This window comes from Adiantum capillus-veneris, chromosome 15, assembly GCF_014529385.1.
Source record: "Adiantum capillus-veneris isolate H3 chromosome 15, ASM1452938v2, whole genome shotgun sequence".
Classification (NCBI taxonomy): Eukaryota; Viridiplantae; Streptophyta; class Polypodiopsida; order Polypodiales; family Pteridaceae; genus Adiantum; species Adiantum capillus-veneris.
This window is the reverse complement of record NC_140945.1, coordinates 66102601-66114948: the sequence shown is the minus strand read 5'-3', so window position 1 is coordinate 66114948 and position 12348 is coordinate 66102601.

Below are 12348 nucleotides of genomic sequence, written 5' to 3'. Positions count from 1 at the left end.
CCCCCCCCCCCCCCCCCCTCCCCACACACACACACACACACACACACACTAGCCTACTGGCTGCCCAACCTACTCCCTCTAAAGCATTGCTCTATGACTAATGCAGGTAACCATTGACATACACGGACGCTATTGACTAACCCCCTGCCATCGCAAAGAAGGCTGCTTTATGCTCTCTTTTTGTAAACCCTCTCATGTATTTGAAAAATGTTTCCTCGTTCTTAACTTTTTTTTTTCTTGGGGCTACGTCTCACTACTCCTTTGTTGTGGAATGAATCCATGTTTACTTGGGATTTTGACCCCCCACTCAAGGTAACCCCCTCTAATGGGGCTAAAGAGCTTTTAACCTCAAAACATGATTGTATTTGCATTTTTAATAAATTTTTGAATCATGACCTTGGTGATGAACATATAATTACTTTGAAATTGCATAATTTTATGACCCCGACATTAGCAAACTTATGCAATAATGGGCTATGGCACATACCTACTAAGCCCCCAATAATAGAACATGCATGTGAAGAATGTAAACGAGTACTTCATGTAATTCTAGAGCATCGATGTGTGATTCTCCCACCACACATTGATACGGAGATGATTTTCTCTTTATTTCACTCCTATTGCATCCTACACATCCTCGTGAAGAAACAACATGAAACTCACCCCATTATCACGATCGAGATTGCAAACATTCAATTTATTTTTTGTATTAGATGCATTAACAAAGCCCCCAATAAGGTAGTTCTCATATGTAAAAAACTCATCACAATAGAGGCCAAGAAAAGACTACAAGGAACAAACTTCACTCTTTGGCAAAAAAGCACCGAGGAGATCACACAATACCTCATTGATTTTTCCTAGCCAAGATCATCACCGTGATTCACATGACACTCCCTTACCTTACTGACATATATAGGCTCCACAAGGAATCTTTTAGATGGATCACTTGTGGATCCTCGTGTTGTTATTCCGATGCTTCACTTCTTATGACCTGTCTCTTAAAGACATGCATCCCACAACTCAAGTCTAGAGCCAAAACATTTAATCAAAAGGCATGACTATGCCACAACATTCACTTAAAATCCTGGTGGATCATTGAATCCGTTTATAATTGTTTCATAAACCTACCCCAAAATGAAACAACCCTTTTTGCAGGGGACATCAAAAAAATGTTATGAAAAGATACCTCATATGAGTGAACAGGGTCTTATACACCAGATCAATAAGCTCATCACATATGATTTCATCAACACACATGAAGATTTTATCTCTTTCAAGAGATTTCCCTCTCAATGTGAGGAAGGGACTTGGTCATCACATCTATACAAATCAAGACTCTCCTTCAATCTAGAAGAGGTAATCCTGCTCAATACATGCTCATTAACAACATGTATGTGCAATGTCTTGGGGAAGTATCATCCGAGGTAGAACATCCATATAAGGAGAATCATCCCTAGCATCAGTACCCATTTTACACGTGTAACAATACTGCAATGGGGCCGAGTGAATTATGGTGTCAAATCTATTAATTATAAATATGTCTCCTAGAGGATGTGTCCGACCAATTACAAGATCAACTCGAATGACAGAGTCTTGGAACTCCAAGTAGACATGATTTTTAGACCAGTCATGCACCATTTTGCTTCCCTCATGGAAGGACGTCCTAAGATCATCCTAAATGACATAGTCTGCTTGGAAAACTTCATAACAATGAAGATATGCCTTATTTTGTGTCGAAAGACCTTGAACTTGAGATCTTCTAACGTCCCAATAGGATTAACAATAGTCCCATTGTCCATCTTTACCACTATGTTTATAGTCACAAGGTGAGGTCTTCCCATAGTTTCCCAATAATTTTTAGTCACTATGCTAATCCTAGTGCCACCATCAAGGATTCCCTTCACAGTTCATCCCTTGGCAGTGATTGGTATTGTTGCATTAGATTCATCGCCTTCAAAAGTATTGTCCAAACTTGTTAACATGTATTTCAACAACAGAGTTCTCATCTATGTTGGGGTGGATCTAAGTGTTCTGCCTCTATTGGCATCTCCCTAGCTCCATCCATTGATAGCCGTTTTTCGGCTCTCCGTAATTGCCATAGTAAGCTACCTCACCCTACCAAATTCACCCAAACGCTATGGCTATCCCTACCATTTCAGTGTACATAGGCATGTGTGAGTTAGGGGGCTTTTCCCATATCTTCTTAAAAACCCTCAGCTAGCTAGTCACTGGGCTAGTTGAGCCAAAAAAAAAGTATATTATGGCCTCTTTGTGTGTAAATATTTCATTGTATATATGGCCTAAATATAGGGATTTTTTTAATTATTTTGGTATTTTATTAATATATTTCTACTTAGGTGTGTGTTTTATTAAACCTATGTACACCTTCTTTCATCCTCTTACACCATAATTATATTTTTTCCCAATATGTACATACTCTAACCTCATATTTTTCCTTTATACAAATCACTCCCACATTTTCACCCTCACCCTCGTGAAAACAAAAAATTGATTTCTACTCATTGGTTACATTTATTATATTATTTACTTGCATACCTTTTCCTCTTTCACCAAAAATAATTCAAGGAGGGACCATATTATATGATTCCAATATCTTTCCATATACTCCTCCATATTTTTATTATTATTTTTACTCATTATTCTAACACCATGTGCTCATTGAGCTAAAGTCCATGAATAGTCCATAGACTAGTCCCACCTTGTATATATTTCTTTATTCACCAATAATCCTCCTCCATGCATGGGTCAAGGGCAACTTGGATGCGTTGTATTATAATATGACAAAGGAGGGGCTCACTCTTGGATGCATTGTACAAATTCAACAAAGGAGGGGGCCACTAAAAGACTTTTGTAGGCATGAAAACAGGATTTTTGGTGAGAATTTTGGCACCTATCTCCACTTCAAATTTGGAGCGGTGGTCAAAAGAGAAAATGTAGCCCACTCTCTGAATAATCACCTCAAATTTTTTCATGATTTTTGGAGCTACCAACGGTGAGCTATGATTTTTTGAGTGGACCCCAGTCTGCCCACTTTTCTCACAAGTAGTCCTTAGTCTTCTCTCACCCTTCCACACACCTACTCACTCTTACACATCCCTCCCTCTCCTTCCCTCACTCAAACCTGCAATTTCCATGGCTTATCCCACCCTCTTCACCATTACCCTTCTCTCTCATCCCTATAGTTCTTTTATGAACCTCTACATACATACACCCTCTCCATGTCTCTCTCTATTGCTTCTATGTTACAATTTCATTTACCTCTCCTAAAAATATCTAAAATTCAGCATCTTAACCATGATAACTTCTGCAAATTGAGGATTTTTCATCAACAAATCCTCTTTTCATCGTAGTGGTCAACCGTGGCGGCGGCGTAAAGAAGCGAAGAAGAGCAGCGGTCATTTTTTCCACAATCTACACAAGGGTGAGTTCAAGCTTCTTCAAAGCTTCACCATATCAATGATTCTCTTTTAATTCACCCCTGTTCCTTCATCAAATCAACTCATCCTACCCATTGTAAATGTATCACTAACAATTCTAGTGATTATTACCACTAACAACTAACTTCTCTTGTAAAAATGCATCCACACTATAAACATATGGAGTAGGCAACCGCACAAGTAAACCAAATTCACTCACTACCATGGAAGTTTCTCTCCTTTCACCACATCAATAACTCTATTACTTGAGCCCACATCCATGTGACTCAAGAGAAAAGAGAGACCCCATTCTCATTTGAAATTCATAAAAATTCACAATCCTTGATCTTTCCTAATAAAATTGATTAGGCTTAATCCTAATCAAGGCTTCTAAAACCTATAAATAGAACCCATTCCTCCTTGTAAAAGACATCACTATACCATTGCACACTAGATTGAGCGTACCACATGCGAGTTCTATCTTGGTTGTAAAGAGAGAGTAAGATTTCTATACACCATCACCTTGGTGCATAGAAAAGCTTGAGCTAGTTTGAGTGAGTGCGAGTAGAAGATATTCTTCCTACCATTGTTGTATCTACCCCCAACATCAATGAATTGGTAGTTTTGGGTGCAATTCATGTCCAAAGGCTCACGCTTCTCCTCCAATTTGGCTTGGCAAACTCATTCAGCTTCATAAGGTGACTTGTTTCATTGAAGTTTGTTGTTTTGTTGCTTGTGATTCATTGGCTATTGTTTGGCTACCATTGTAAGAGGGTGGATGGTGAGAGGGCTCCCATAACCCTAAGATAATGTGCTAGTGATGCTATAACCAAATCTTGTCACTTGATTCCGCAAGCTCTAAGTTCCTTTTTGTGCAAAATATAAAGTTGAAGCTAAGTTGTACACCATCTCGCTCTCTCTCTCTCTCTCTCTCTCTCTCTCTCTCTCTCTCTCTCTCTCTCTCTCTCTCGTGTTTTAGTGTGTGAGAGTGTTCCATTGGTGTTAGGGTTAGTGTAAATTCTTTGCTTGTTTGTGGGTTGCTCTAACGATTCTCCTCTTTTGCGTCCTAGTTCACTCTTAAACTAGGTGGTGCCCCTTGTGTAGTTGGGATTTGGCTGTGGGTTTGTTGTTTTGGTTTGTGTTGTGTTGTGCCCCATCCCCATTGAGCAGCACGGGAGCCTTGAAGGGTGTCTAGAGGTTGCTCTTCTTGTTGCCCACCCCGGACCGCCTCACCATCTGCGCAAATTAAGGTAGCCCGAATTTCAGTTCTCCATTGAGGAAAGCTCAAAGAGAATAAGTCGGGGTCTACATATATTTTGTAAATGATGGTGGTTCTAACTTCTGAAGTCATGAAATCCATGAATTTGGAAATATTTAACGGCACATTTTGGGCTTCTGTCCCTTGACATGGGAAAGATGGGATGGGATGTCCATTTCTTTGATAGGGTCAGGTAGTCCCTCTGTAAACATTCTCTCCAACAAGAAGGGAGTACATCCACTTTTCCATGACTTGAAGTCACTTTCTTCTTGGATAACACTAGGTATGGCTAGTGATCTATGATGTTTGTGAGGTTGACTTCTTGTAGGGAACACTGTGTTGGTAATCTAGATCTTCCTCGGTGTTGACTCTAGATACCTTTAGGTCACCTCTACCAAACTCCTTAATTGTTGGACTTGCTCGATCTCCTCTGTAGGGTTCGGGTAAGTTTTTTTTTTTTTTTGGGGTCCTAGCCATTGTAGTTCATGACAATCTTTCTTGTTTGTTTCTTTCCTAGTGGTCGTTTTAGTCTCCATGGTCTCACATGAATCAGAATCCTCTTCAGTGTCGTTCATATATATGAGGTCGTTACTAATCCCTATGTTGGTTTTTGAACTAGGGTCTGAATTCACTGTTTTTGCGATCTCTTCCTTTGTGTTTTCTTCTTCTTCTGGGATTGGGCAATTGATGTTGTGTCTCTTTCTTCAAGAATATAGTTTTGGTTTTGGAGCATCGATCATGTGAGTACATTTACTAGTACCACAAGTGTACATTGTCATGGATCCTTGGTAACCTCAATCAAGTTCAATGGCATGAACTTCGATGCATTTGGACTATTAGGACCTTGGGAAATTAAATGATCTATGCCACATCGATTACACATGAGTATTGAGATTGTAGACGTGCTCGCTTGCTTGGTTTGCATTAGCGTGGCATTATTTGGTATTCTAATGGTACATTCCGCTACACGATGTGTACCTCCACACTCATAGCATTGAAGAAGTGGTCTCAATTGACATTTTGGCCTCTTGTTGCAAGAGCACCTACTTGATAGACATGTTATACTTGTCCCCATTAGTCCTCCATGTAGTATTATAGACTTTCTTCCGGTGCATCAATACCATAGGCAATGTTCACATCTGTATCTTCCTCACAACCTTCTAAACCAACAACAAATGACTCACATCCCACTTGATTCACAAACGTGATTCTTGGATGTGGGGGTTGCAATCCTAGCACTGGAGGTGATAAGGGTGTTGTTTGAACAACATATTAGGCCCTAGGAACCATGTTTTGTGATGGTTGTTCAAGAGGAGGGCTAGCACCAATGTAAGCACTCACGGTGTGTTCGTCCATGCTAAGGTTGGTCTATTGGCCATTGCACGTTTAAATACTATGAAATCCTTGGCTTGATGACCATACCTCCCACAAGTATTGCAGTTCCTATTAAGTTTTACTTTAAAAGTAAGGCATTCACTAGTACTATGGAGACCATAGCAAACTGAACACCATTGTTGCTCCCTTCTTTGATACATATGATTGTTTTGCAAAGCACAATTTTCTCTAAGAATTTCTTGATGGACTTGGTGAGATCTGCTAAAGTCATCCCAGATATCTTTGGATCTTTAGAAAAAAGCTTAATGGTCATTGGCTCATGCCCCGATCCTTGCGAGCTAGTAGATCTAGGCGCAATACACACTCTTTCTCCTTGAATCATTAAATTATCATCCAATTGGTCGCTGTCCCCTAATGAATCTATCTAGAAATTGGTTGTTATTGAAGCACTCATTTGGATTACAACAAGAATTCAAATCCTTCAAGTGACTAATAAAGTCCCCCACTGACTCTCTTGGGCCTTTTGGAGTTGAGATGCTACACCACAAAATACTCACTTTCGTATGTACTCTTTCGAGAACGTCCTCCTAAGAGTAGGGTTAATTGTTTTCTCTTCTACCCTTAGGGTTCTATACCAATCTCTAGCCTTCCCACACAAGATTAGGCTTAAAGAATTACTCTTATGAAGGTCATTGTGTTCTCCTAGGGAATTGCATGTTTGTTCAAACACTTTGATATGATTTCTCACATCCCTGTCTACTAAATTTTTGTGTGAGCTTGGCTATTTATATTGCCTTACTTCTAGGCTCTCTCTCCAGCGTGTTACACATATTTTTAGCAATGGATTGACCAATAGCTTGAGGAAATGTTACCAAGTCACCTAAGTCAGCAGATATAGTGGGGAGAGGTGCTCTCAGGATTGCATGTGAACTGGGGGATGACATTGGGTTGGGTGTATATGCAGCCATTGGGTTCCAAGTTGGGTACCATGCCGTGCCATGTAGTGGCTTAAGGTTCATATGTGTGGCCCTAGGCATAGCAAACATCGGATGTGACATGATAATGCTAGCTAGTATGGTCCCATTGAAATAAGACCTTGGATATTGTGGTTGTGGAGCATAAGTTGTTGAAACAATGGGATGGGTATGAGCTAGATGAGCACGAGGGTCCATAGTTGCATATGACTGATACACACTTGTAGGTACTATTGTAGGCATTGGACCACCACCATGTAGTGGAGCTTTACTAATGAATGCGGTCCATGGGTTGTTCTTTGGCATGCCCATCACTCGGGTAGGCATGGTAGCCATGGTTTCATCAAGAGAAAGATGAGCTAAACTTGGAAAGGTAAAGCTATCACTTGTGGGCTCATATTGGACTAAGATCCCTGACGAAACAAAATATGGAGGATCCATCAAGCTTACCGAGGGAGTCTCCATTTGCAATAAAGTTGGTTGCCTACCCTTTCCTCAAAGAATCTCAAGAGACCCGTTGAAGATCCTGGTGCTAAGATTCATTTGAAATGACACCCAAGGAAATAAATTTTCTGCAGTGAGAATTACAAAAGGTTTTGGTAGCAAGTAGGATCTAAACTTTCTCACCGCAATCATGAGAGACAGCATCATGAGTTCTGCCGCCATGTAGCCTCTCTCCAAAGCATTCATGACCCTACTAGCAAAGTAGATGGGTCGCATCCTGGTACTGTGGGGATATTCTTGTTGTAATAAAACTGCACCAATTGTTTCCTTCCCAACACTAGAGCTAACAAAGAATGTGGACTCCCAACAAGGAGGCATGAGTATTGGTAGCTCTGAATCCTACATAAAGAACCTGAAAGGAAGCGGTTTGGAATGTCCAACAAGTATGTCTTGTCCATCACAAAGATAGCCATCACAATATTGCTTGCAATCGGGGATCTTTGTGAGAAAAAATGGAGCTGGAGATGAAGATGAGTTGTTTCGTAATGTATCCATCAAATGTGGCAAAGTATAGGTTTGTGTAACTTTAAACTTCTCTAAAAACCTACTAGTCGTCTATGTCCTCATGTGTATGCCCAACCATTAAAAATCCTATTTGGATGGTTTTGAAAAAACTCCTTGCAACAAGCATTGACAAATAAGCAAATAAGTATCGATTTCTGTTTTCCCCTACACAATTATCCAATTGTAGCAACAAGTTCTTGGGCAATGTGCGAAATGTTGACCCCAATTCCTCTTCTGCAATTTCTGATGGCTGCACAATGGGCTCTTGTCCATCACTCAAGTTATGGTAGTCCAAAGCATCCCTTGAGTTCAAAGCATGTAGTAGTGAAACATTGCTCCTTGGAAGTCCATTTGTTACTTGATCACCAAGGATGCTTATATATCCTCTCTAGGTTATGTAAAAAATTAGCAATTGAGCCAATTGTAAGATTTGGATCAAGTGCCCACAAACCATTCAAGACAAAGTGTCCATAGTGACCTTCTCCATATCCATGAGTGATCATGCCAATCAATGCCACCTGCAAATTATATCGTGAATCCACACCCTTAGGAACAATGCATAATCTAGGAATGGCAGTCTTCTTTTGATCCATCTAATCATGGATTATGCATACATATTTTTGTGGTTGAGTTTTTGAATATGTGCACCATGCATAATATAGGCTTCTACAACTCTTTTGTTGTGCCATGTGAACTTCTCTCTCCCTCAAGATAAGATCTCTCTCTTCAAGAGGAGGTTTAGCTTCTAAACTTGCCTTGATTGAGCTACAAATATTGCACTTAGATAACTCACTCGTCTTTGTTAAAGTGACATGTGGGTACTCTTTGTTCCAAATTCTACCAAAAGAAGATTGGGATAGCTTCTTCTCATAGCCCATTTGGTCAAATGCCGTGTTGATTTCACATAAAATATCCACTTGTTTGTATGTTGATGGAATCACCAATTCAGTATCTCTTGAGCCATCTAGCAGTGTTCTACTTCTATGGGGCATCTTCTTAGATTTGTTTCCACAAACTTGCTAAACTAGGATGTTGAAGTCCCCTTCTCAATGTTCATGTGTTCCCATGTAAATATTGGCACACCCCAATTTTAAAGTTCTCCTTGTATCGATAAAATGATGCCTTTGGTATTCCATGCAGCTCATATCATGCTCTACAGCAAACAATAGATCCATTTAGCCTGAATTAGTATCATGAATTCTCGTATTTCTGATAGCATACATAAAGAACATCATAAACATAATTAGTGCATGATTTTTGAGACTCTCCCCAAAATTGTTGTCGTAACCTTGTCACCATATCACGATCTGGAAACTGGCAACATTTTTGTGCACAACAATCAATGCATGAGACCCTTTGAATCGATTTGTTTGAAAGGTAAAAAGTGGAAGCTGGTGCTGCTTTTGATTTTTGAGTCCTGCTCATGAAAGTGTATCATCTCTTCCTTGACAACTGGACAACATTACTCCCATCAAGTTTTTTTCCAACATTTCCATCATTGCATACATCCTCATATGTAGCATGTATGCCATCAACAGGAACAAAGCGTTGTAATGTGCTCCCATTCAGCATTGTTGTCTACTTGATGGGCCACTTTAGCAAAGTGGTGCTACCCACTTCAACCACATCATCAATGCTTGCATTTGCTCTTTCAATACCCACACCCACACAATCATGACCAAGTTCCTAAAGGTTGACATAATCACGTGGAAATACATATAAGATGGTCCCTTTATTCATGGTTTGCATCATTGTGTCATATTTTAAAAGGAACCTCTGATTTCTCCAAGACTCTTGAATCACTGCTTCAAATTCTCGGCTCGTCATAGGTATTGCATATGTAACTAGAGGATCAAAATGATCCTGTTCTTTATCACCATTGTAGGTTTTGTATGGATCAATTAAGTTCCCATTCAATATAGAAGATTGCAAAAGAAGCTTTGACCATCAAAAACCAACACTCCATAATGAACCTTGGAGAGATGAAGTATCCATTGTAGGAAAAGGTAGGACCGCATCCTTCAAGCATTCCTCCACTAGTATGGAGACATTTCCTTGACCTATCTTTGTACCACCACAAGTGGAATCTGGATCTGTTCTACACACACAACCAATTATACCAACAATTTCATTGTCAAGTATAATATGTACTTTCTCCCCAGATTCGAAGTCCATCCTGTAAGTGAAAAAGATTACATTATTAAATCCATAGTCATAGAGAAATACTCTTCAAACAAAAAATCATGCTACAACATGAAAAAGGTTTGCATAGGTTGGACAAGTAGTGAAACTTGAGACCAAATCCTCCTTGCTATATTAATGGAAGCAAGGTTGGAAATATGGTGGATCTTGAAACCAAAGCCTCCTTGCTATATTAGAGCATAGGTTGGACAAGTGGTGGACCTAGTTGTAATACCCACTGCCACCTATCAACTACTATAGGACTATGCTTTCCAATGTCCAAGTATCCCTTGAGTCTTGCAAGGTTGAACACGTGGTGGATCTTGAAACTAAAATTCCCTTTCTATGTTAGAGCATAGCTTGGACAAGTGGTGGACCTAGTTATAATGCCCAATATCCAAGGTGAAATACCTTAGGAACTTGCTACCTTGCTTGACAATGTTTACGTAGCCCCTCATTTCTTTAATGAAAACAAGTTTGGACAAGTGGTGGACCTTGAAACCAAAGCCTCTTTGCTATATTAAAGCATAGGCTGGACCTAGTTGTAATACCCACTTCCACCTATCAACTACTATAGGACTATGCTTTCCAATGTCCAAGTATCCCTTGAGTCTTGCAAGGTTGAACACGTGGTGTATCTTGAAACCAAAATCCCCTTTATATATTAGAGCATAGCTTGGACAAGTGGTGAACCTAGTTATAACGCCCAATATCCAAGTTGAACTACCTTAGGACATTGCTACCTTGCTTGCCAGTGTTTCGTAACCCCTCCTTTCTTTAATGGAAGCAAGGTTGGAAAAGTGGTGGATCTTGAAACCAAAGCCTCCTTGTTATATTAGAGCATAGGTTGTACAAGTGGTGGACCTAGTTGTAATACCCAATGACACCTATCAACTACTATAAGGCTATGCTTTCCAATGTCCAAGTATCCCTTGAGTCTTGCAAGGTTAAACAAGTGGTGGATCTTGAAACCAAAATCCCCTTTCTGTATGAGAGCATAGCTTGGACAAGTGGTGGACCTAGTTTTAACGCCCAATGTCCAAGGTGAACTACCAGAGGACCTTGCTACCTTGCTTGACAGTTTTTATGTAGCACCTCCTTTCTTTAATGGAAGCAAGGTTGGAAAAGTGGTGAATCTTGAAACCGAAACCCTTTGGATACATTAGAGGATAGCTTGGACAAGTGGTGGGCTTAGTTACAGTATCCAATGTCCAAGGTCCAAGGTGAACTATGTAAAGACCTTACTTCCAAAAACAAAGTTGTACAAGTGGTTCTCCTTGAAACCAAAAAATCCTTAGTATATTAGAACATAGCTTGGAAAAGTGGTGGACCTAGTTGTAATGGTGAATGTCCAAAGCAAACTATTATAGGAACTTGCTTCCCAAATCAAGTTTGGACAAGTGGTGGATCTCGAAACCATAACCCCCTTGCTCGATTAGAGCGTAGCTTAGACAAGTGGTGGACCTAGCTGTCATGGAAGATGTTCAATGTGAACTGCTACAGGACCTTGCTATTAAATGTCTAAGTAGAGCTAGCTTCTTTAATGGAGTCAAGGTTGGGAGAGTGGTGCATCTTGAAACCAAAGGCCCTTTATTATATTAGAGCATAGATTCGACAAGTGAGGGACCTAGTTTTAATGTGTGATGTCCAAAGGAAAGTATTGCAAGACCTTGCTTTCCAATATTTGAATTGGTCAAGTGGAAAATACTAAGTATAAAACTTGACCGTTTTCTTCCCAAATTGCCAAAAATCTAGTTTTAGACACCCTAAATGAAAATGGTTTAGGGTGGCCTTAAACAACGTTTTTTCAAAGACTTGAAGTAAAGGGTGCTTAAGAGTAATGAAAATTTCTTATGGCTTGAAGTGCCTGAGTATGTGAAAACAAGCCTAGGTTTTCCATGAGGCAAAATGTGACAAAAAAGAACTGTTGTCTCTTATGACATAATAAGAACACTGGAAAATTAGGATTGACCATGTGGCCTAAACTTTTGCAAGTGTAGTGGTCGCCAAGTTTCTTGGAACAGTGTGTACTTGGTCCTATATGTGTTGACCACTTGGCTAAATTTAGGACCATAAGGCCAAACCTTTGGCACCTTGAATATAGTATGGGACATAATTATTATGTTAAATATTTATATTATATTTAAGTATATGA